Source organism: Gorilla gorilla, chromosome 12, assembly GCF_029281585.2.
Source record: "Gorilla gorilla gorilla isolate KB3781 chromosome 12, NHGRI_mGorGor1-v2.1_pri, whole genome shotgun sequence".
In the NCBI taxonomy this organism is placed as follows: Eukaryota; Metazoa; Chordata; class Mammalia; order Primates; family Hominidae; genus Gorilla; species Gorilla gorilla.
In genome coordinates this window covers 100273122-100297463 of record NC_073236.2, presented here as the reverse complement: position 1 = coordinate 100297463, position 24342 = coordinate 100273122, and the positions used below count along the sequence as shown (strand labels likewise).

The 24342-nt window shown below is 43.3% G+C and overlaps 1 long non-coding RNA gene across 2 annotated transcripts in view; it reads left to right on the top strand.

Moving 5' to 3' along the window:
* The window catches only part of LOC109025748 (uncharacterized), a 169953-nt gene that overhangs the window by 73504 nt on the left and 72107 nt on the right, over positions 1–24342 (top strand). For both annotated transcript variants that reach the window (XR_010129998.1, XR_010129999.1), the window contains exons 6-7: positions 6784–7987; positions 8959–9086. This is a non-coding gene — a long non-coding RNA (uncharacterized lncRNA). The remainder of the gene's footprint in view (positions 1–6783; positions 7988–8958; positions 9087–24342) is intronic.

Below are 24342 nucleotides of genomic sequence, written 5' to 3'. Positions count from 1 at the left end.
GTCAACGGGAAGCACGTTTGGGGGAAGAGGAACACACATTGTTACATGGGGGGTTGGAAGAGGAAAAGCAAGATTGAATGTATGTGAAACCTTTAAATCCACAGAGGAAAATGGATAATATGCAACATATGGTGCATGGTATAATAGCCTAATACACAGAATGTACACTATGTGTACCTAGGTTATTGTATTCTGTACCATAAACCTCAAAAAATGTTCGAGCAGGAAGGTATCCAGCCCTCCAAATCAATAGAAAGCTGCCTCCACATCCCTGTAGATATGGAACAGGTTCTTACTGAATGACTGTGAAACACTGAACTCAAGGCTGGGGCTGGGGCTGGGGTGTGTGTGTCCGTGAGGGAGGCAGAACCAATCTTGGCAGTTCACCACTTCCCACCCAGCACTTTGGGCTTCTCTGTTCCCCTCCCCAGACTTCTAACATTGTCCGCCTCAGTACACGGCCTCTTCCTCCCATGCAAAAACTCTCAGTCACAGGCAGGATGTACTGGGAGCTGTTTAACAACTGGCTCTCCAGAAAAAAAAACAGAAAGCTCTGATTTGCAGCATTTTCCAATTTCTAAGGCATAAACACTCCCATAGCGGCTGATTGTAAATTACTGAACACAGAGTTGGGAGGTGGTATAAACTGGCCCCTGCTCATCACTGGGAACAAGTGGAAGAAAGCAAGGGGGGAAATAAATGGTGGAAAGACACTGTAGAGGGGTTTAAGACCTTCCCAGAAGTGAGGGAAAGGAAATCAACGTAGTGATGACCTGGAGTCATTCCTTTAACTTCAGTTACTATGATTCGGAAACATTGGTTATCTGCCTCTTCACGTCAAACGGGACTCTGCAGAGGCTTGCCTTGCTTCTTTGGCTCCGTGTGGCATATTTGGCCATCTTATTCAATCTATGGCCTCTTAGCTCCAATGTTCCTGAGAATGTCCTTATATTGTGGCTTTTTTTTTTTTTAATTTTTTTTTTTAGATGGAGTTTCGCTCTTTGTTGCCCAGGCTGGAGTGCAATGGCACAAACTCAGCTCACCACAACCTCTACCTCCCAGGTTCAAGTGATTCTCCTGCTTCAGCCTCCCGAGTAGCTGGGATTACAGGCATGCGCCACCATGCCTGGCTAATTTTGTATTTTTTTTTTTTTTTTTTTTTTTTTTGAGACGGAGTCTTGCTTTGTCGCCCAGGCTGGAGTGCAGTGGCGCGATCTCTGCTCACTGCAAGTTCCACCTCCCGGGTTCACGCCATTCTCCTGCCTCAGCCTCCCGAGTAGCTGGGACTACAGGCGCCCACTACCACGCCCGGCTAATTTTTTTTTGTATTTTTAGTAGAGACGGGGTTTCACCGTGTTAGCCAGGATGGTCTCGATCTCCTGACCTCGTGATCCGCCCGCCTCGGCCTCCCAAAGTGCTGGGATTACAGGCGTGAGCCACCATGTCTGGCCTATATTGTGGCTTTAAAAGAGTCAGAAACTCAGCTGGAGAAAAGGTTTTAGGACGGCAAGAGTGCCTTGTATTGTGTTTTGATAGAAACCTCTTCCATAAACATTATCTAGGCCCTGGAATGCCCACACCCACCTTTCATGGGCATGTCACACCCCTTCTTCCCTGCCTGAATGCTCCTGACCCCCATCTGGCCTCCTCAGGTGTTACACACCCTGCTTCGTTGGCCACAATTCAAGCCCTCACCTGGTTTCCTTGGACATCATCTGAGAGCTCCCTGTCTTTCCTGAGAGAGCTCCAGCTGGCACAGAACTCCTTCCCTTGGGGATACTGGCAAATACATATCTAACTTGCCATAGGCACTGGCAGGAAGCTCAGACCTGTCCTCCTGCCCACAAGCACTGCCTTGAAGGCTCATGCTGGCTCTCTGAGCGCCTGATCCAGTGGCCTGGGTCCTCTGGTCACCTCCCAAGCTGCAGACCATTGATTTCGTTTGCAGCTCTGGGCCAGCGGAACCCCCCGTTCTCATCCTTACCAACAAAGCACACAGTTGAATTTCCCATAACTGCTCTGGTTGCTCACTTTTTGCTTTTTCTTGGAAAGCATCCAGGACAGGAATCTAGCTTAGTACAAAGAGCCTAAATTAATGCTTCTTAGCCTGCACAAAAAAATAATTTTTTGTTATCTTCTCTTTGTTGTCTAATCTGATCCAAGGTGACTTGCAGGAAAGAAATGCTTCCACTAGCAAGTTAAAAGTGTTCATTTTTGCAATCCTAATAGCTGTTTGAAATATAACAGCTTGTTTAGTTCTCTCCCCAGATGAATGTACCTTCATCTTTAGATTTATGATTTGGTTTTTATCTCTTCTGAAAATAGAGACAGATGTACTGGAAGTTCCCTTATCTCTGCTTCTCAGAACTGGGGCCTCTTTTCTGAGTTTTACTTGTCTTCTAGACACCCAAAGCAGCCACTAGTTAGGTTTATTCTTCTTAATTCTCATTTTGTCTCCATATGTTTTCTTCTCTGAGCCCATAAACACATCACCACTCTTCTTTACAAAGGCAGGGCCCCTTACATGATTTAGAACATTCTACATACTGACAGAGCACTCCAGGTGGCTCAGCTAACTCACCACAGCTTTTATGTCTTTCCAGGTTAGGGAAGGCATTAGGGCCAGAGGTCAGCGTGCCCTTCCTGCCAATAGACAGCCTTGCTCCACCCCACTGAGTGTTCTGTTTGGAGTGAAGGCCAAAGGTCTCTGGACTAAAAAAAAATGCCTTTAATTCAAGCCCAAGTTATAAAAGAAACAATTCCAGCTTCTGCTGTCAGGCCTGCGAGGCTGGCCAAGCTGGAGCATCCTTGACCTTTCTTTTTTCCTTCAGCCATCCAATGAATTTGTGTCCAATTCGTCCTCCAACCCTCCACAGACAGTTGCATTCTATGATGCCTCTGGTGATTTGGAAGGCGGCCGAGCTAGGCACAAAAATAGGAGCGCCTGAGGCGAGAGATTCTTCCAAGGTTCTTGGTTGTCAGAAAGATGAACATCAGCACATGGTTCTAAAAGAAGAGATGAAAGGGATTAACATTGTAAGCAGTTGTGAGATTAGACTGTCCAAGTCACTAGGCTTCAGATGAAGCAGGAGGCATAGCAGAGAAAATCCTGTGCTGGTGTCGGTAAAATTATGAGCAAGGTTTTAGAGGATTCATCAGAGGAAGGCTAAGTTGAATGGGCACTAATGAGCTGATGACTCAAATCTAGGAAGGAATAAGATCATAACAACCAAAGCTCTGCATGAAGGTGGGTGCTGTATAATTGTCACATCTACTAGAGACAGGCACTGGTCCCCAAGATAAGACTGGCTGGCCCCTTACCCAGTGAACAAGTTATCAAATACTTAACTAAAATAAGAACTGTGAATATGCCCAGAAGGATTCTTTGCGCATGCACTTAAATTTATGTTACTCTCCCTATCTTTTATTAAGGCCCTTGTTTGGAGAAGGGACTGAACTAGATGTGGGCATGTCTTAAAAATGCTTACGAATCTTGAGCCTGGTATAACGTAAACACTCAGAAAACACTTTATTGTTTACAATATAGTAGGACTCATCCCGTCGTGGGGAGCTATGGCAGTGGCCTTGAAAAGAGTGGGTATTAGTACACAAATGTTCAGAATGTCCCACAGTGCTACATAGTGCCCAGTTCATGGATGAGCTGCCACTCTGCTGGGACAGGCTTCATCTGCTTATTTCATATGTATAAATGTTGGGTGTTCTCTTGGCCTTAAAAGGGGTTAGATGTAGCACAGGCCATTTATATTGTCATGAAATCAGTCTGAGAGTGAAGGATGGGGGCATTAATATATGAAATCAGGGAAATAGCTTTTCCCTCATCCTCTTCATCTCCAAAAATATCTTTCTGAGATATTCTCTATTGTTCTGCCCAGTGCAGTTAGGTCTTACTTAGTTTGCCTTGTAAGGTCATTTCAGATTTTAAGAGCTCTCCCCATAGGAAGTTTTTCCTGCTGTTCTGCCTGAGTTGCCTTCTGCTTAGTTTTAGTCCATTATGTCTGTAAAGAGAGGGAAGGTTTTATGGGGCAAAAGGCCCAATCATCGTGGGAAGAATGAATCATTCCAAGAACAGTGAGATGGGCTGGAAGGAGAAGGCAGCGAAGGGGCAGGAAGCTGTGGGTGGAATGGGTTACTGAGAACAGCACCAAAACAGTCTGTCTTCTGTCTCCATTACTCCCACTAGGGGGTGCCCAGCATCCCAGAATAATCACTATTATTAGGAAGTTGAAGTTTGATGTGTCATCTCCTAATAGAAGGGCACTGGTTTCTCCCCCAGGGTTTTCTATATCTCTGCCCTGAGTTGAGAAGAGATCTCTGTGTATGTGTATGTGTATGTGTATTGTGTGTGCATATTTGTTTGTGTGTATGTGCTTGTGTATGTGTGGGTTAGAATCAGTAAGTGCACAAATGCCTCTTAAGCATTCATTTAAAGATTCTCAATTCGTGGAAATCCTTAGGGATACACTGAGTTTTCCAGGACCCAGCTGACTTGATCTTGAAGTCAGTGGCTGGAGTAGTTGTGGGCCAGAAACATCCTCCTCAGCCCAGGAGAAGTGGCAGCTGGTGTATTTTAATTACTGGGAGTCAAGAAGTTGTAGGGATAAGAAATGAGTGCAGCTGAGGGATCAGCTGGAGGTCAGGGATGGAGAAAAGACCGAGGGTGTGTGAGATTCTGAAGTAGAGTGGTGAACAGGTGTGGGATGGATGTCAGGGGGAGGTGAGGATATCTGGAGGGTTTCCAAACAGCCAGGCCTTCAGGATGGCCACAGCAAAACTTCCAGTTCTGAATGGTTTTGTGGAAAGAACACGGAACCTGGATCTTGGAAGACATGAACTGAAATTTCAGTTCAAGCATTCTATAGCCATGAGACCTGGGGGAACTGGGGCAAGTTATTTCACATCTTTGATCTTCAATTCTCTCATCTTCAAAAGGAGACTAATGATACTAGGGTTAAGTGAGAATTTAAAAAATAATGCATGTAATGCACTACATAAGTAGAATCTTCTTCCTTTCCCTTTCTCCTACTTGGAAATGGCTGAGAGCAAAGATGCAGTTCTTGCATCCCATGACCACAGAGTTCTAGGACTGCAGCCCTGGGCGAGAGGTTCCACCTTGGCTGCTGGAGTTTTCTGCAATGAAGAATGTCAGTGAGTGTTCAGGGCATGCCTGCAGAACCCTGGTCTTTCTGTTTGGACCAGTGCTCCAAATCTGTAGGCCTTTGGGCCATAATTTAGAAGCTATTTCTAAATTTTTGAAGGTCTTCTGTCTAGTCCTGAGGTCTTTAGTCTCAGAGAATTAAATTGTCTTACCCAGGATCGGTCATACAGACTGCCAAAGCCTGGCCTGGAATCCAGGTGCAATGTTCATCTGTGTTACCAGTTTCTCCATGCTAACCTGACAATGACTCACAATTCCTTATAGCACAGTGTTCCAAAGTCTGAGCCACAGACCACCTGTACTAGTAGCAGCCAGTGGGCTTGATAAAAATGCAGATTCCTGGCTCCCTGCCAGTCCCGTGTAATCAGATTCTGTAAAGTTTAAAAGTAGTGATTTATAAATTTCCCAGACCCGGGTTATACTTTTATATGGAAACATAATGCCTGAATCTGACAGAGCGCTTTTTCATGGAGGAAAGTTGGGACTCTTGGGCAGACTTCCTGTTGCTTTCGTACTCTGCAGGTGTTCCTGACCCTGGTATGTATACAGCCATCTCTGCCCTACCTACTTACTTCCTTCCCCCAGAACTTCCTAAAGTGGTTAGGAACAATTGTTGTGAAGGTCACAGGAGACCATTTCTGTGAATGCCACATGTGTTGGTGCAATTTGAAAAGGTCAATTTGATTGACGCCTGAGCCACAGTGATAACCCAAGGCAGCAGCCCTGTCGCTGCTAGCTCCCAACAGTGGTGGCATCTGCAGCCTCGAGCAAAGAGATTGTTTAAACTGATGGAGGGGAAGCTTTAGTTCTTATTTCTGGGAGATTGAGTGGCACCAGGAGAAAGGCTGATCACTAGTTGCAACTTCCTTTGTATTTACAATAGCGTTTGCTGCTAGTTTAGCTGTGTTTAGACTAAAGATGGGGGCAAAAATTACCCTTCCTCTAAAGCTATGAACTCTGACCTCTCGGTCTAGAAAGAGATGGACTCTGGATATGTGGACAGGCTCTACGAGATTCTTCCTGACAAGGGCTGTATGAGCCGGCTTTCAGAAGGAACTTATTCATGACGGTGGATCACTATTCAGAGAGACACACTCTTTCTCAAAGAAATGACAGGGGCAGCAGGGACCACATTAAGTTTTGATAGGGTCCTGCAGCTGTTGGGGCAAAAGGGTCTGCCTTGGCCTCTGGGGGTCTCTGCACTGCAGAACTGCAGTGGATGTACAGGGATTGCTGGGGGTTGCAGAAGGATTTTGCAATATGCATTCATGTCAGCTTCAAAGTGCCCAAAATGAGCGTGAAAATGCTGTCAGAAAGGCGGTTATTGCTACCTGAAGTCCCTGTTGGAACAAAGTGCAAATTAAATACTGGTAAAAGAAAACAAAGCAGATCATTGTTGTGTAGCAAATGTCACTGTCCTGTGTACCTATCTGGCCTACTGGTTGACTCCAGGAGGTGGGAGGTGCGACTGCATGGAGCCACGTTCGGCCTCCTACCTTCAAAGCTGGTTACATCTCTGAATCCCGGGGAGCTGGTGAGAAAGAGCTCTCTTGATAAAACATCATTTTTGCCCTTCCCAATCTATTCTTTCCTTTTCTGTTTTCTAGGAACAAGAGGATTTATCTGACTCAACTGGAGATGGCTCCCTTCCCTAATTTATTGTTGCATCCTGAAGCTTCCCCCATGCTGGGCTCAGTGTGAACAAACAGCGCGGGAGAATGCAACCACTGCAGAGGTACAAGTTCACAGAGGCAGAGCCGCCCCTCGACTGGGCCAGAGGCAAAGACATACCCCAACCTCTTTCTTGTCATTCATTGAATTTTGCTGAACCTGGAAAGGAAATAAATTCCAAAGGCAGGAAGTGACCCAGAGACCATAACAATATGTGAAAAGCTTAGCCGGTGCTTCCGCCCCTTTGTTTCAAACTATTCTAATCTGTGTCCCAGGAAGCCTAGCCCATGGCCAGATGGAGATCTGTTTTCAGATGCCTCCTGGCATCTGCCACTCCCGGCTGGTGACATTTGCACATTTCAGAAGGCAAACCTGTCCCAACATCTTCAAACTTCCAGAGAGGTGTAGCACCAGGAAAGTCCTTGGGTCTCTGGCTGACAGCACCAACCAGCTGATTTGCTTCATCTGCAGCTGAACTGCTGCTGGACTCCAGCCTAGAACACTAGTGCACACCAGGTCTGTTCTTGAAGATTTGCAGATTCTGAAATCAAAATGCCCTGTGTTGCCAGAAAAGGCTGGCTCCCTTGCCTGCTTCATAATCCCTTCTCACCAGGCTTTCCTAAAGAAACTCAATGAGTCAGGAAGGAAGAAAACATGTCTGAGGGAGATCTGGAGGTGGGCTGTTCTCTCTCATTGCTTCTGAAAATTCCCTTCTGTTTTGCAATGTGGGTAATGTTTGGGGATTTGCTTTTACTTTTTCTCTGTTTCTTCCTCTGTCAGCTCTCACTTTGAGAGACCCTTCATTTACCACTCATGAAATTAGCTCTGCAATCGCAGGAGGCTCTCTGATGGGGAATTAGTCACTGTTGCAAAAAAGTTTAGACTTTACTTTCATCCCCAGGAGCAGGGCAAGAAATTGTTCCCGCCCTGCTCTCAGAAGGAACCATCACTCAACTGCTCTGCTCTGCTCTGGCTCTGGGGCCTGTGGTTTTCCTAGGCTTTTAATTTTTACTGCGTACCTTCCATCAGCCTTCTTACTGAAGGCTGTATGCCAGCTGACATCTATGCACAGCGAGATGGCTTCTGGGACATCTGCTTCAAACAGTATCCAGCTAACTGCTCCCCACCAAACCCCACCAGGTAATTGGAAAGGAACTTGGAGTTGAGTGAATACCTCTTTCAAAATGTTAAGTAGATCAAAGTGTGAAGAATCCAATATATTTGTTGACAACTGATTTATAGAAAAGCCCCAGCAAGAAAGAAGGGAGAGAGGTTCAGCCTCAGGCTGGTGAAAATGAGATCATGGGTAGGGCACCACTGTACAGCATTCTGGCATCAGACCTCTGTCCTAAGGTGCGAAGTCACTCTGTGCCACTATCTGAAATTGTGTTCTGTTTATTATGAAAGAGGTTTTCAAAAGTGTTTTGATAAGCTTGGATTTATCTCTGGAAAGGCAATATGGTCTCCATTACAAGACAGGAGCTTAATATCAGAGACAGGTTGTATCAATGTATGTAGCTGCTAGTAAACAGTAGATAAAAGAAGCTTCAGAAAGGTCGGGGGAGGGAGTCTTTTCTTGTTAGGAAGGAACAATCTTGCAGGGGATATGAGAGATTTTCTCTCTCTTTCTCCTTTCCTCTGCCTATGGAAAATCAAACAGGAGAAAGCTAGAAATATGAGACAGAGAGAAGTAATTTCTCCAACTATTGACACTGGCCAAACAAGATAAAGAGTTCATATTCTGATGATGATGACAACAGTTATGATGAGAAGATATTGACCCAGAGGAAGAAAACAAAGGCTTTTGATTTCAAGTTGTGTGTAAGCCCCAAAGAACTGTTGTCAGAGTCACTTTTATGATCTAAGGGACTTTTGGCTACAATTATAAGAATTTAGGGTGAGTGAAATAAATATAATTGGTCAGAAAAATCAGTATTAGATTAAGACATGATTGAAAATGGTTAACCATTAGTAAGAAGTATACCAAATTACACGTATTTTTGTGCTTCTTTCAGTCTTGATCTAATTATCTGTTAAAAAGTAACATAGTTAACAACTGTATTCTGGTTTAAATATAACACAAAGCAAAATATTTTGTTGTGCTCTCTTAGGCATATGTTTGAGATGCCTGGCCACTGGAGGTCATCTCATCTACTATGTTCACCACAGATAAAGAATGAAAAGAGAATACACAACCTTGTGATTGCTAGCAGTGAAAGCTCAGAGTTATGACATAACAGTAAGTGTTATATTCTACATAACCTTAGGTTTAACAGAGGTAGTTACTAGATGCTTAAAGAACATGCTTTTATTCTGCACAAGAGAAAATGGAATTAAAAATGGGAAAAGAATAGAGTCATGACTCCCAAACTGTGTCCTAGGCACCCAAGACTTTGCAGCAAACTTAGAGGGGGGCTGTGGCATAGTTTAAATATCAAGGAAGTATAGTGGCACTTGACATCTGTTGGATATCAACTGAACTATTAGCTCAAGGTAGTTCATTGTTCCAACATTAGATTGCGCTACATTTCTTCCAAAAATGTCCTGTCTTTGGGAAGCTGAGTTTTCAGCAGTTGTTGTAAAATGCAAGTACCCAGAGAAAATCAGTGTGGAATAGGAGGTGAAGGTGCTTGTGTCCACATGAGTTCCAAGATTTGAGAAGATATTTCGTGCCCAATTGGCATACACATCCCTTTTTCTTTTTTTTGGATGGAGTCTCACTCTGTTGCCAGGTTGGAGTACAGTGGCGTGATCTCAGCTCACTGCAACCTCCACCTCCTGGGTTCAAGCAATTCTCCTGCCTCAGCCTCCCAAGTAGCTGGGACTACAGGTGCACGCCACCATGCCCAGCTAATTTTTGTATTTTTAGTAGAGACGGGGTTTCACTGTGTTGGCCAGGATGGTCTCAATCTCTTGACCTCGGGCACACACATCCTTTTAAAAGTAACCGAGTATTTAAGAATGAAATAAATTTTTTTCTTTTGATTTATGTGTATAATTTTTTTCAAACAACTAAGTTGTTGGGACTTAACTACTGGATAAATGGAATTTTGGGTAGGTATTTCTTTTTGCCTAGGGACTCTGTGAAAAAATTACAGGGGTACAAAATGCTGTGACATGAGACAGTTTGGGAACTCTGAATTAGAACAATACAAAGGTAGATTTTAATGGTTCAGGCTCATTGGTCAGAATTAGAAAGTGGTTAGATCCTCCTCTCCCCACACCAGCCAGGACACTGCTCCCAGGATTTTTCCCTGTTCCCATATGAAATAAGCAATCTTAGTCTGAATTTTTAAATTAATACAACCATTTGGTAGACTATTAAAAGTTATATGACACAAAGCTTCTCAAAATATCTCCAATGCAGGACTTTTTTTTTTTCTTTTTAATTTTTTAATCTGTCATGGACTACATGATGGTTAATTTTATGCACCAACTTATCTGGACTACAGTGCCCAGATATTTGGTCAAAGGTTATTCTGGATATTTCTGTGAAGGTGGTTTTTGGATGAGATTCATGTTTAAATCAGTAGACTTTGAGTAAAGCTGATTATGATTCATAATGTGGATGGGCCTCATCTAATCAGTTGAAAGCCTTAAGAGAACAGAGACTGACCTCCTCTGAGCAAGAAGGAATTCTGTCAGTAGTGTGCCTTTGAACTCTGCATCTCTTCCCTGAATCTCCAGCCTGCTGGTCTACCCCATCCGATTTCTTTGGATTTTGGTTCCACAATTACACGAGCCAATTCCTTAAAATAAATCCCTATCTATACATATACACACACACACATATCCTGTTGGCTCTGTTTCTCTGGAGAATCCTAATACAGACTGATGCTTTAAAAAAAGCGATAAAAATGAACTTCTAGGAAAAGAATCATATGCTTAAATATTTCAGAAATGTCAAATTGTTATAAAAGTTTCTAAATGCTTGCTTCCATTTTCTATATTTAGCTTTAGCTTGTCTATGATTGGTAATAAAAGGTTTGTGGAACACACTTTGAGTAGCACTGATCTCATAAAAATGGAAATATATGCATATACCTATCTATATTTATATCTATGTACATACATTTGTTTACTTTTAACTTGAAACTAATTTTAAATTGATAGAAAAGTTGCAAACTAGAACAGAGTATTCCCATATATTGCCTTCCTCAAGTTCCCCAGTTTTAATATCTGTATAACTATAGTATAATTTTCAAAACTAAGAAATTTAACATTAGTATAATACTATTAACTAAACTAAAATCCTGTATTAATCTGTTCTCACATTGCTATAAAGAACTACCTGGGACTAGGTATAAAGAAAAGAGGTTTAATTGATTCACAGTTCTGCACGCTATATAGGAAGCATGGCTGGGGAGGCCTCAGGAAACTTAACAATCATGTCAGAAGGTGAAGGGGAAGCAGGCACATCTTACATGGCTGGAGAAGTGGGGAAGAAAGAGTGGAGGGGGAGGTGCTACACACTTTTAAACAAACAGATCTTGTGAGAACTCACACACTATTATGAGAATGGCAAGGGGGAAGTCTGTCCCCATGATCTAATCACCCTCCCACAAGGCCCCTCCTCCAACATCGGGAATTACAATTTGACATGAGATTTGGGTGAGGACTCAAATCCAAACCATATCATTCCACCCCTGTCAATCCCAAATCTCATGTCTTTCTCACATTTCAAAACACAATCATCCCTTCTCAACAGTCCCCCCTAAATCTTAACTCATTTCAGCATTAAGTCAAAAGTCCACAGCCCAAAGTCTCATCTGAGGCAAGGCAAGTCCCTTTTGCCCATGAGCCTGTAAAATAAAAAAAAAAGTTAGTTACTTCCAAGATACAATGGGAGTATAGGCATTGGGTAAATACACCCACTCCAAAAGTAGAACTCAGCCGAAACAAAGGGGCTACAGGTCCCATGCAAGTCCAAAACCCAGCAGGGCAGTTATTAAAGCTCCAAAATGATCTCTTTTGACTCCATGTCTCATATCTAGGCCACATTGATGCAAGGGGTGAGCTTCCAAGGCCTTGGGCAGCTCTGCCTCTGAGGGTCTGCAGGATACAGCTCCTTTGTCTGCTTTCATGGGCTGGCATTGAGTGCCTGTGGGTTTTCCAGGCACATGGTGCAAGCTGTTGGTAGAGCTACCATTCTGGGATCTGGAGGACAGTGACCCTCTTTTCACAGTTCCAGTAGGCAGTGCCCCAGTGGGGACTCTGTGTCGGGGCTCCAACCCTACATTTCCCCCCTGAACTGCTCTAGTAGAGATTCTTCATGAGGGCTCTGCCCCTGTGACAGACTTTTGCCTGGACATCCAGGTCTTTCCATGCATCCTCTGAAATCTAGGCAGAGGCTTCCGAGCCTCAACTCTTACCCTCTCTGCACCTGCAGGCTTAATACCACATGAAAGCTGCCTAGGCTTATGGCTTGTACCCTCTGGAGCAGTGGCCTGAGACATATCTGGGGCCCTTTTAGCCATGGCTAGAGCTGGAGTGGCTGAGACACATGGAGCAGTGTCCCGAGATTGCTCAGGGTTTGAGCAACTTTGCTCAACCAAGGTTACTCAAACTTTTCTGGGCCAGGCCCAGAAAACCATTCTTCCCTCCTAGACCTCTGGGCCTGTTATGGGAGGGGCTGCCACAAAGGTCTCTGAAATGCCTTCTAGGCATTTTTCCCATTGTTTTGGCTGTTAACATTCGGCTCCTTTTTACTTATGCAAGTTTCTGCAGCTGGCTTGAATTCCTACCTAGAAAAATGGGTTTTTCTTTTCTACCACATGGCTGGGCTGCAAATTTTCCAAACTTTTATGCTCTGCTTCCCTTTTAAATATAAATTCCACCAACCTCTTTGCTAATGTGTAACAAAAGTGACCTTTTCTCCATTTCCCAATAAGTTCCTCATCTGCATCTGAAACCACCTCAGCCTGGACTTTATTGTTCATATCGCTATCAGCGTTTCAGTCACAACAATTCAACAAGTCTCTAGGAAGTTCCAAACTTTCCCTCATCTTCTGGTCTTCATCTGAGCCCTCCAAACTGTTTCAACCTCTGCCCATTACCCAGTTCCAAAGTCACTTCCACATTTTCAGGTATCTTTATAACAATATCCCACTCTTTTTCTGTATTAGTCCATTCTTGCATTGCTGTAAAGAACTACTTGAGACTGGGTAAAGAAGCTTAATTGACTCACAGTTCTGCCGGCTGTACAGGAAGCATGGCTGTGGAGGCCTTGAGAAACTTTTAATCATGGCAGAAGGTGAAGGGAAAGCAGGCACATCTTACATGGCTGGAGAAGGGGGAAGACAGAGCAAATTGGGGGTGCTACGTACTTTTAAACAACCAGATCTTGTGAGCACTCATTCACTATCATGAGAACAGCAAGGGGGAGGTCTGCCTCCATTGATCCAGTTACCTCCCACCAAGCCCCTCCTCCAACACTGGGGATTACAATCCAATGTGAGATTTGGGTGAGGACACAAATCCAAATCATATCAGACCTTATTCACATTTCACCAGATATATCTTAAATAGTGAAGTCACAGCTCTAGGATGTGCAAATTTGGTAGGCACTGGGCTAGAAAATTGTTGCAGAATGAGTTGAACCACTGCTTTGTTTTATTTGTAGGTCAGCTAGCTGAAAACTAGAAATGTTTGTCAGTGATTGTGAACTGTTCTGTAGAAGAAAATAAAAATCATCAACCTCAATTAAAAACATCTCACACATATTGATTGAGCCAATACCATAGCTACTAAGCATGCCTTTTATTACTGCCAGAAATAACAAATTCTTTTGTATCTGGACACATTACTCCCTTAATGACAGACCGTATAGAAAAGTGATGCTTGGACATGTATCTGAAATGTCATGCATTTTTGGCCAAGCCACTCTTTCTCATCTCTTCTGTGCAGTTTGAGCTTCCACAGGTTGAACCCAGCTCTGGCTTTTTGGGCCCTTTCTGTAGTGACTATGCAGATTTCTATCATGGTACCTGTAACACTTTGTTGCTATAACTGGTGTGGATGCCTGCTAAACTATGAGGAACTCGTGGGCCTGGCTCTGTCTTAGTTGCCCTAGTATTTCAGTGCCTGGCATAATGCCTTAGGCATAGCAGGCAGGAACACATGCTCAATGAAGAAATGAATGAATAAATTTAACATATGATAAGTTCACATTTTTTTTCCTACTTGATCTCATTGGGAAAAGAGCCTATAACTTAAAATTATTCCAGTGAATAAGACAATGTTGGGTGTATATTAAAGAGGAAAATCTTTCAAGGGCTTTGTGTTTGAGAAACAGACTTTGAATGCCAGTTGTGACTTAACAGCTGAATGAAGACTATCACTTTTACAAATAGCATGCATGTATGGGTGCTGACTCACTTTATTCAGTAGACACAATGTACTCCTTAGGTAATTTGATCTATCTCAGTAAAATCTGCTTGCTACCCAGACTGAATGGTTGTGGTTAGTTATCATTATTATTCAGCACTGCTACAGTTTGTGTTTTCAAAGTACTGTGTTCCCAATTTTTAATGAGCTAGGCAGATGATAGGTAATGAAAGGGGTTTTAGCTAGTCTCACATGTAGCTGGTGTTCAATCAATTTTTGATGACTGCTTAATCACTGAGGTTAATTGGGGACGGGCTGGTGTAAACTCATGGGAAGAAAGGCTCTCCAACTTTTCCATGGATGGAGGAGGTGTGGGAGTGGAGAGAGGAGAAGCTGGGAAAGACTATGAAGGTGGGAGAGGGAAGGAGGTAGGAATTCCTTCTGATAGGAGTGGAGCAGGCTTCTGAGTCTCTGACCCACTTCAGCAAACCTCAGGGCCCTCTGGGGCACATCATGTTCATTTGCCCTGTGAAGGAGTAGATTCTTTGGGGTTGGAGCTACTAATTCTTAAGAACAAGTTGTTTAGGGACTACTTTTATAAGTTTTGTGGTCAATTTTTAGCATTCTACTAATGCTTTTCATATCACTGATTCTAAAGCTGAAAAAAAAAATGCCAAAACAAATTTATAGGAATTCAGGATATCAAAGCTGAATAATGATTTATTCTCATAGGAGATATTGCAATTAGGGACAAGAAAACTGTTGATCCTAAGGGTCCCTAGTGGCAGGACAGACTGAATATACAGTTGAGACATGGAGAGAGGGATAATTTAACTTCTCTTCCTTGGAAAATCCATCTCCTCCTTGAAGCCCTGCACAGTGGCTTGCTCTGGCCCTGTCAACTGAGAGATGAGAAATGTTTTGAGTGGGGACTGGGAGTGAGTGTCGTTGGCTTAAAAAAGAATAACGTATTAGATTTGTGTTAAGTGCTCCGTAAACCCTTCCTACCCCCTTTAAAAAATGGTCAGATGATATTTGTATATTTTGGTATTATTGGGCAATGACCACAAATATTTGTCTGGAACACAACTTGGAGAGAAGAAAAGTTGCGAAGATAAAAATATAAGCCCTTGCCAGCCATTGGGTTGGCTGGGGAAGTGTGGAAAAGCTCAGGGAAATGTCCTGCCATACACTCTAATTCCTACGTCATCATGGGCCTGGCAGGCCCAGCTAGCCTGGGGCCATACATGAAGGCCAGTGGAGAGGTAAATTCAGCAGGCTGGAGCTCCCAGCAAAGCAGGAAAGCTGATTTGTCTCATCCTGGGTAGAAGCTTAAATCCAGTTGCCATAGAGTATTTTGAGGATTAAATGAGCTAATGTCTGCAAAAGCAACCTACACAGAGCCTGGCACCCAGAAGATACTCAAACAAAGTAGATTTTCTTCCTTGCTGTGACTTCACAAGGGATTGTGGGTGTCTCAGGACACTGTGTCTCAGTTAATGGCTTTATGCCATGTGGGCATTCTACCTTTTTGAAGACACTGGAAACTGGGACCAAAACCAACTCCAAATTCTTCCATTCTGGGTGAGATGAGCCCCAGCTAGAGATGCAGCTCAGTTTCCTCATTTGCAAAATAGAATGGTGTGGGGAAGTTATTTTGTGTCCTTGAATAAGGAAACACGGTTCATATCATTTCCTCAGAGAGTGGCTGGTCTGGATTTCAACTCAGAAGAGGTCTATGGGAACTCACATGCGGCTGCTGCAATTTCTATTTTGGGCAGAGACCTTATCTCTGAGATATCCGAGGTGGGATTTCTTTAGTGATACCTTACCAACTTCTCACAAATACTTCACTCGGAACCCTAAACCTGGGGAGCACCACGGAGTCTTTGACCCCAACTGCTTCACTCTCCATCAGTATTTGCATAATGTCAACAGAGTTCTCACCATTTGTGACCACCTTGTGACCAGGCAATTCTACCTGCCTCATGTCCCTGGCCAAAAGGCTAGTCCCCTTTGTCATCTATTCTTTTTCAGTTCCTTGCCCATGTACTGCACTCTCACTCTCTCATTATGTTTTCATATTTAATCTCTGCTTCTCAACTGGATTCTGTTTGCCAGATTTAAAGTATACACAAGGCTCCCACTGGGGGGTGGGGTGGGGGAGTGGAGATAACTCTATCCCAAGCATACCTTCCCCTCAAGCTTTCATATTCTCTTCTCCCCTTTACAGAGACTTCTAGAGAGAACATCTATACTTGTTGACTCTTTTTACTTCCTGCTCACTCCTTAGGTCACTGCCAGGCCGGCTCCTACCTCATCAGCTCGACAAACAGCTTGTGCCAGGGTCACTCACCTTCCTTCACATCTCAGCAGTGGTCAACACTGTTGACTGTCCCTCCTCCTCGAAACACTGTATTTTTTTGTCTTCAGTGACGCAAGGCTCTTTTGGTTACCTTCATCTTCTCTGACTGCTCATTTTCTATCTCTTTTGCAGTCTTATCCTATGCTCCCCGGGTCAATACATATTAAAATACTCAAGGCCCAGTCCTGGATAGTCTTGTCATTTTTGTTTGTTTGTTTTGATATGGAGTCTGGCTGTGTCACCCAGGCTGGAGTGCAGGCTCACTGCAATCTCCGCCTCCTGGGTTCAAGCGATTCTCCTGCCTCAGCCTCCTCAGTAGCTGGGATTACAGGTGCATGCCACCACGCCTGGCTAATTTTTATATTTTTAGTAGAGATGGGGTTTCACCATGTTGGCTAGGCTGTTCTCAAACTCCTGACCTCAAGTGATCTGCCCACCTCAGCCTCCCAAAGTGCTGGGATTATAGGCGTGAGCCACTGCACTTGGCCGTCTTCTTTTCTTATTCTATACTTCATTCATGGCAAAAATGTTTCTCCAGCCCAGGTCTCTTCTTTGAGCTTTAGATCCATGTATCCAATTTCCTAACTAATACTTTCATCTGGAAGTTTCACATGCATCTAAAACACAACATAGCCGAAACCAAACTCTTGATTCTTCTGAAACCTTTTGCTGTTCCCTATGTCACCCGCATTGTTAAGCAGGCCAGAACTTGGAGTGACCATGACCTTTCCCTCTGCCTTACCCTTCACATTCAATTTTGCCTCCTAAACCTCTTTGAATCTGTACTTTTTTCCCTACTTCCACTCCCACTATCCTAGTCTAAGCTACCTTCACCTCTTCCTGGATAACCTTAAAAGCCTCTTTATTGGTCTATCTGCCACCGTTTTGACCTCCACCTCCCACAACGTATGCTGAGTGAGTTCTTCATCTGATTTTCATGTCTTCCCTGAGATGTTTAAAATGTTTGCATGCCCTCCCATGATTTTAGGATGCAACATTCCTTAACATGACCATAGGCCCTGTACCTAGCCAGCTTTAGATCAAACCATGCTCTGCTTTGCTCTCTTTACTCCAACCACTGTGGCCTTCTGTCAGTTTTTTGTTTTGTTTTGTTTTTTTGAGATGGAGTCTCGCTCTGTCACCCAGGCTGGAGTGCGGTGGCACGATCTCCGCTCACTGCAAGCTCCGCCTCCCGGGTTCACGCCATTCTCCTGCCTCAGCCTCCGCAGTAGCTGGGACTACAGGCGTCCGCCACCACGCCCGGCTAATTCTTTGTATTTTTAGTAGAGACGGGGTTTCGCTGTGTTAACCAGGATGGTCTCAATCTCCTGACCTTGTGATCCACCCGCCTCAGCCTCCCAAAGTGCTGGGATTACAGGCGTGAGCCACCGCGCTCGGCCTCTTTCAGTTCTTTTTACCTGCCACGCTTCCTCTCACCAACTGCTCTTTGCCAAGAATGCACTTACTTCTGTAAGTTTCACCCTTTCTTCAAATCTCAGCTCAGTTATGGCTTCCTCAGGGCTGTCTTCCTTGACCTCTCTGACCAGGGCAACTCTCTACCATATGGCCCTGGGTACTTCTCCTTCAGGTGCTGATCACAACTGTCATTTTATGTTTCTTGGTGTCATTTTTTGGTTGAAATATATTTCCCACTGAATATAGACTCCATTAGGGCAGGAACTGTGCCTGGTTTCCGCGGTTTAGAACCAGTACAGTGCCTAGTGCATAGTAAGTGCTCAGTAAATGCATTTGTTGAATGAATGAACAAATAAATACATCAATAAATACAGACGTTTGTTTTCTGTCATTCCTTTGGCTCCTTCTTCTTCTTCTTCTTCACCCTACCCTTTGTCCAGGCCTCGGGACTTCAAATCGTGGATTTCTTTTTTTCTTGAGTCAGAGTCTTTCTCTATCACCCAGGCTGGAGTGCAGTGGTGCGATCTCAGCTCACTGTGACCTCTGCCTCCCAGGTTCACGCCATTCTCCTGCCTCAGCCTCCCGAGTAGCTGGGACTACAGGCACCCGCCACCACGCCCGGCTAATTTTTTGTATTTTTAGTAGAGACGGGGTTTCACCATGTTAGCCACGATGGTCTTGATCTCCTGACCTCGTAATCTGCCCGCCTTAGCCTCCCAAAGTGCTGGGATTACAGGCATGAGCCACCGCACCTGGCCAAATCATGGATTTGGTTTATACGTCCAGTGCCACCACTGGGCCTGCTTCCTATTCTGGGTAATGAAATGTATGAGATGCTGAGTAGCTTTTGGACACTTCCTTTGTAATATATTTTGCTCTCCTGCAATAATTTTGTTATTATCAGGGTTCTATTCAGGAGTACAGGCTTAGGTAATAAGACAGTGCCACCTGAGGAAGGGTGCTCCTTGACTTAGAACAATAAGATAATGAAATTGGAGGTAACTTTTGGTAATCATTTAGTCTAGTTTCTCAAGCAAGGCAGAGATTCTTTATGTACAACTTCTGACAGATGATAATAATGTTTATTGAGCATAGTCCAGTTATTGTCTTAAGGATATTGATACAGATGAATCCTTTTAATCCTTAGCGACCATATGGACAAGTACAGTTACTATCATGCCCTTTTTATAGCTGACGAAATAGTGGAATGCCTCATCTAAGGCCATGCCTCGTCTAAGTCAGTAGCATAGCCAAGGTGCAAGCCCAGGCAGTTTGGCAGAGCCAGAGATTTTCACTGCTATGCTATGCTATGCTATGCTATGCTAATCTATGCTATGCTATGCTATGCTATGCTATGCTATGCTATGCTATGCTATGCTATGCTATGCCACTTCTGTAGTTAGCCAACGTTTATGTAAACACTTCCAGGGATGGGAACCCACTCGATGGTGAGCTGAGTACTTAGGCTAAAATTGTCTCTTATAACTTCAAGCCATTTTCCCTAGTTTCAGCCTCTAAAACTATATGAAATAGCCTGCTCCAATGTCCATAGGACAGTTATTAAAATAGGACAGTTATTAAAATACTTTCAAATTCTAAGAGTAGTTTTTCTGTTCATAAAAATAACATATGTGAAAATTTGGAAAATCCAGGAAAGTATAAAGAAGAACCCTTGATAAACTGGGAGAAAATAAGTATTAACTGCCAAGAGTCTATTAGCTTTTTGTTATAATTTTTAACATTCATATTTCATTAATGGCCCATATAAAATCTGTGGCCGACCAAAACACCTAGTTCTCTGTCAGATGACCTTCCATCAAGCCAGATTTTGTCTCTATATACAATTCTCTCTCTCTGTCTTTTTTTTTGAGACAGAGTCTTACAGGCTGAGTGGTCTTTAAATCATGGATTTGGTTTATACATCCTGATACAAAGACAGAGTCTTATAGACAGGGTCTTACAGTCTTACAGGCTGGAGTGCAGTGGTGCAATCTTGGCTCACTGCAACCTTCATCCCCCAGGTTCAAGCAATTCTCCTGCCTCCTGAGTAACTGGGACTACAGGCGTGCACCACTATGCCTGGCTAATTTTTGTATTTTTAGTAGAGATGGGGTTTTGCAATGTTGGCCAGGCTGGTCTCGAACTCTTTGCCTCAAGTGATCTGCCTTCCTCGGCCTCCCAAAGTGCTGGATTTACAGGTGTGCACCACTGTGACCAACCATAAAATTCTTAATGTAAAATTTTACACTTATCCCTTTTAAACTATATTTATTTGTTTGTTTTGATTCTTCTGTCTTACTGAAAACTTTTCTAATCCAGATTCTGCTATCTAATGTTAGCCTTCCAGCTTCCAAGATACTATGTGATCTTGATAACAGGGCTTTTCAAACCTTTCCCCAGGCATTGCTAAAATGCTAAGCCCTGTGACACATACTAGGAACCTCCCTGTAGGTTCACATGGGTCTATTCATCAGCCATTAATTTGGCCACTGAAGAAAATGCAAATCTGTATAACTGCATTTTCACTGAGCACATATATATTTTTTTCACCTTGTCTATGATGATTTCATGACTTAATGAAATATGTCACCAAAATTGGGTATGTTTCATCTATGGAATTTCTCAACTTTACTGGTATAGTAAGTCTTTTTAAAAATAGGATATCATTTTCTTAGTTAGCTTAGGCTGACTCTGAATAATCACTTCTTAATTTCTAAGTGTTCACGAATCATCATCCAAATATTAATACTTCATTCTAGAACTTTCCTGGAAATCATACCAATCTGTTACTTCAACTCTTCACTGCAGTTGAAATAGCTATGTGCGGACATACTGGCCCTGACTCACATTTAATGGGGCTGAAGAAATGATCCCATGGGTATATATTGTCTTATTCTTTCTCCTTCAGGAGATCAGCTTCCTGTCAACATACAGGAAACTGAAAAGCTGCAGTCTAATAATATAGCCACTGACAGGAAGATTGTTGTTTCGATTGCCTTTCCAGATTTCTCAATTGAATAATGCTGGTGAAGGATGACTGCTTATTTTATTTATGACTTTGGATCAACTACAAGGATATCTGACTTTACATAGTAGATGTGCTGCTTCAATGTTGCATATAAATCACTTTTTTTGTAAGTCAAATTCCACCTAAAATGTACTACTCTGGGAGTTTACTTTTAAGGCCATCTTGTGGTGAGACATTTTATAAAGTGAAGAATTCTTTAGTGATTTATCTGTTTGCTTGGATTTTAAAGATCAGGGTTGCTTAAAGCAAGGTGAAATTATACTATTTCTTTATTTTTAGAAAAAGTTGGCTAGCATTATCTTTTGTGAATGTCACCCTGAGCAAACAGGACTGGGAAGATCTTGGCCAGGCAGCCTGCAAATGAGTAAAAACCAGAGCCTCCACGCTAAGCCACATTCTCACCTCGCAATTCTCTGATGCACTCCTGCCGATGAAAGACTGCTTCCGTGATTGATATTTTTTCATTTTTCAATATCCTCAATCAATAACTGAAAAAGAATTCTATTTACTCATCTTCTCTGAGAGTCTTCCTCTCACTCAGCTGTCAGAGGCAGGGCAGGTGGCTCACTGGTGAGGCTTCAGTTATACTTTATGTGTTCTTCCCTTCCTTGGATTGGAGCTGTGTGAAGGCCAGAACCTCAGCTTGTTCACCTCTGTATCTCCATTAAACTAGCCCGAGCCTTCTGTGAAATGGGTTCTCACTACATATTCATAGACTCAATGCTGACTCCCAAACTCGAGCTGGAACCAACTGCAGGTGATATGATGGGCTCACTCCATCTCCACCAAGGGGACTGCAACAGTGTGGAGTGTGTGTGTCTTAGTCTGTTGGTGCTGCTATAACAAAATACCATAGACTGGGTGGCTTATAAACAACAGAAACTTATCTGTCACAGTTCTGGAGGCTGGGAAGTCCAAGCCCTTCCTTGGTGCCAGCAGAGTCGGTGTCTGGTGAGGGTTCACCTTTGGTTCATAGATGGCGCTTTTTCACTGTGTCCTCACATGGTGGAAGGGGGATGGCAGCTCTCTCAGGCCTCATTTCTTTTTTTTTTGCTTTTTTGAGACGGAGTCTCACTCTGTCACCAGGCTGGAGTGCAGTGGCACCATCTCAGCTCACTGCAACCTCCGCCTCCCGGGTTCAAGCGATTCTCCTGCCTCAGCCTCCCGAGTAGCTGGGATTATAGGTGCCCACCACCACGCCCAACTAATTTTTTTGTATTTTTAGTAGAGACAGGGTTTCACCATGTTGGCCAGGATGGTCTCCATCTCTTGACCTCGTGATCTGCCCCCCTTAGCCTCCCAGAGTGTTGGGATTATAGGTGTGAGCCACCGCGCCCAGCCTCAGGCCTCATTTCTAAGAAGACTACTCCCATTCATAAAGGCTGCCCTCATGATCTAATTATCATGAAAAGGCCTCACCTCCAAATACTATCACACTGGTGATTACATCTTAACATATGAATTTTAGGAGGACACAAACATTCAGATCATAGCAGATTGGTTTTCTGGTTCCTAAGATTCCCCTCCCCCCAGACCTTCCACAACATTCTTTGACTCTGAGGCTCACTGGCCCTTAATGAAGATTTCCTTCTTGAGCTATTTGTGTGTATGTGTGTGTGTGTGTGCTGTATATTTTATTTATATACATAAATAGCCTGCCTAAGTTTCATGTTTAATAAGTCTCCAGGTGAGGTACTGAATCTTAACTCTAACTTCAATCCCTCACCCTAATCCTAACCCCTAACTCTAATCCTGACCCTGATCCTAACCCTAGCTCTGAAATCCCAGAGTCTAGGAAAGTTTTCCTATTCATATTCAAACTTTAATAAGTGTCTGCTTTTCATTATGAGTATTACCATGATCCTGACGTAATTAAGTTAACCAGAAACTAGTAATTAAGATAACCAGAAACTAAGGCAGACACATATTTTGTGTATGTTGTGTTGTTCAGTGAGAATTATACTGTTTAGAATGAGCAGCCTTTGGCAATGAAAGAGTCAGAATATTAAAATACTTTCAGTATAAATTTCAGTGTTTAGTACGCAACTGAGTGTCTTAAGGCAATGACAATCTATGAAGAGGAGTTCAGCTAACCTTATCAATTAATTGGAGTAGTCAATTGATCAACACTAACACCACACCATTTGCAAATAAAGTGTGTTTACTTTGAGGCTTGTTCTCTTCCTAAAGGTTTCCAGACTCTCATGATCCTGATTTCATAGGATAATTTTATGGACAGCTTAAAAACCAAATAAATGAATCTTTAGTATAATCACAATCACTTAAAACTCCCCTCTGCATAATACCCCAGGTACATAATTTGATGGGCTTGGTGCAAAAGGAAAATGTGGTGCCATCATTATAAAGAATTCAAGATGGTGACAGCAGATATTAAACCAAGTGTGGTCCCCTTCTAACAATGGGATCTTCTGAGCACGGTTTGCACATCCATGACGTTGGCCCTGCTTAATTACAGGTGAGGGAGCCGAGGTCCAGGAAGGCACAACAAATTGCCGCCATCGCACAGCTGATGAGTCCTATAGACACAGCTGAAAACCTGGTTCCTGGACCCCTGGCCCACTGCTCTCTCCCGTCTCAGACTTTTCCCACCATCTGGAATCACCATGGGGAGACAGTGGGGGTACATCCCCAGTGCTGCGAACTGGACATTCTATCCTTAATACATTTCTTTAGCTGTTTCAACCCTCAGCCTGATTTCTTTCCTAAACCCACACCTGAGCTTGTTTGCATGCAGCTTCTTCTTATTGTCAGCCTGTTCTCTTCCACTGGTTTTCTTGGAGACTCTGGGGAGAGGATTTGCAAGGTGCTGGTGGAAAGAAAGCTAATTAGGGACATTATGCAGATTGGATTCCTCTCCTTGGCTCTCAGTAGCAATATATTTTTTCACACTGAGTTTCTCCTCTCTTCCCATATCCCAACATACACTAATCCCTAAGGGCAAGCCTAAATGTCTCTGGTAAAACAGCCTAGGGACGGGCTCCTGAATAGGTTGAATATTATTAAAGAAATTCCATTTTGAGAATTTCTCAAATAAAAAATTCATTACTTTAATCCCTGGGAAATCAGTTTCCCAATCTCCTGCACCACCTTAATTCATCCCCATCTTGAATTAACCATGTCTGTTGTGTGCCAGACTTCCGTGGACTTGAGAATTTGATAAAGAATTCTATTTCCTTCCTTCTCCCCAAAGGCTTGAGGAATTTAGACCCTTTTATTGTGCTAGAGTCCCCAAAGCAGCAGACATTGCATTAACTTCAGAATGTGGCAGAGACTGTCCCTTTGAGTAGAAAATGTTGCTGCTGTGAGCTTGCTGTCTATGCTGGCCCAGCCTCATATCTA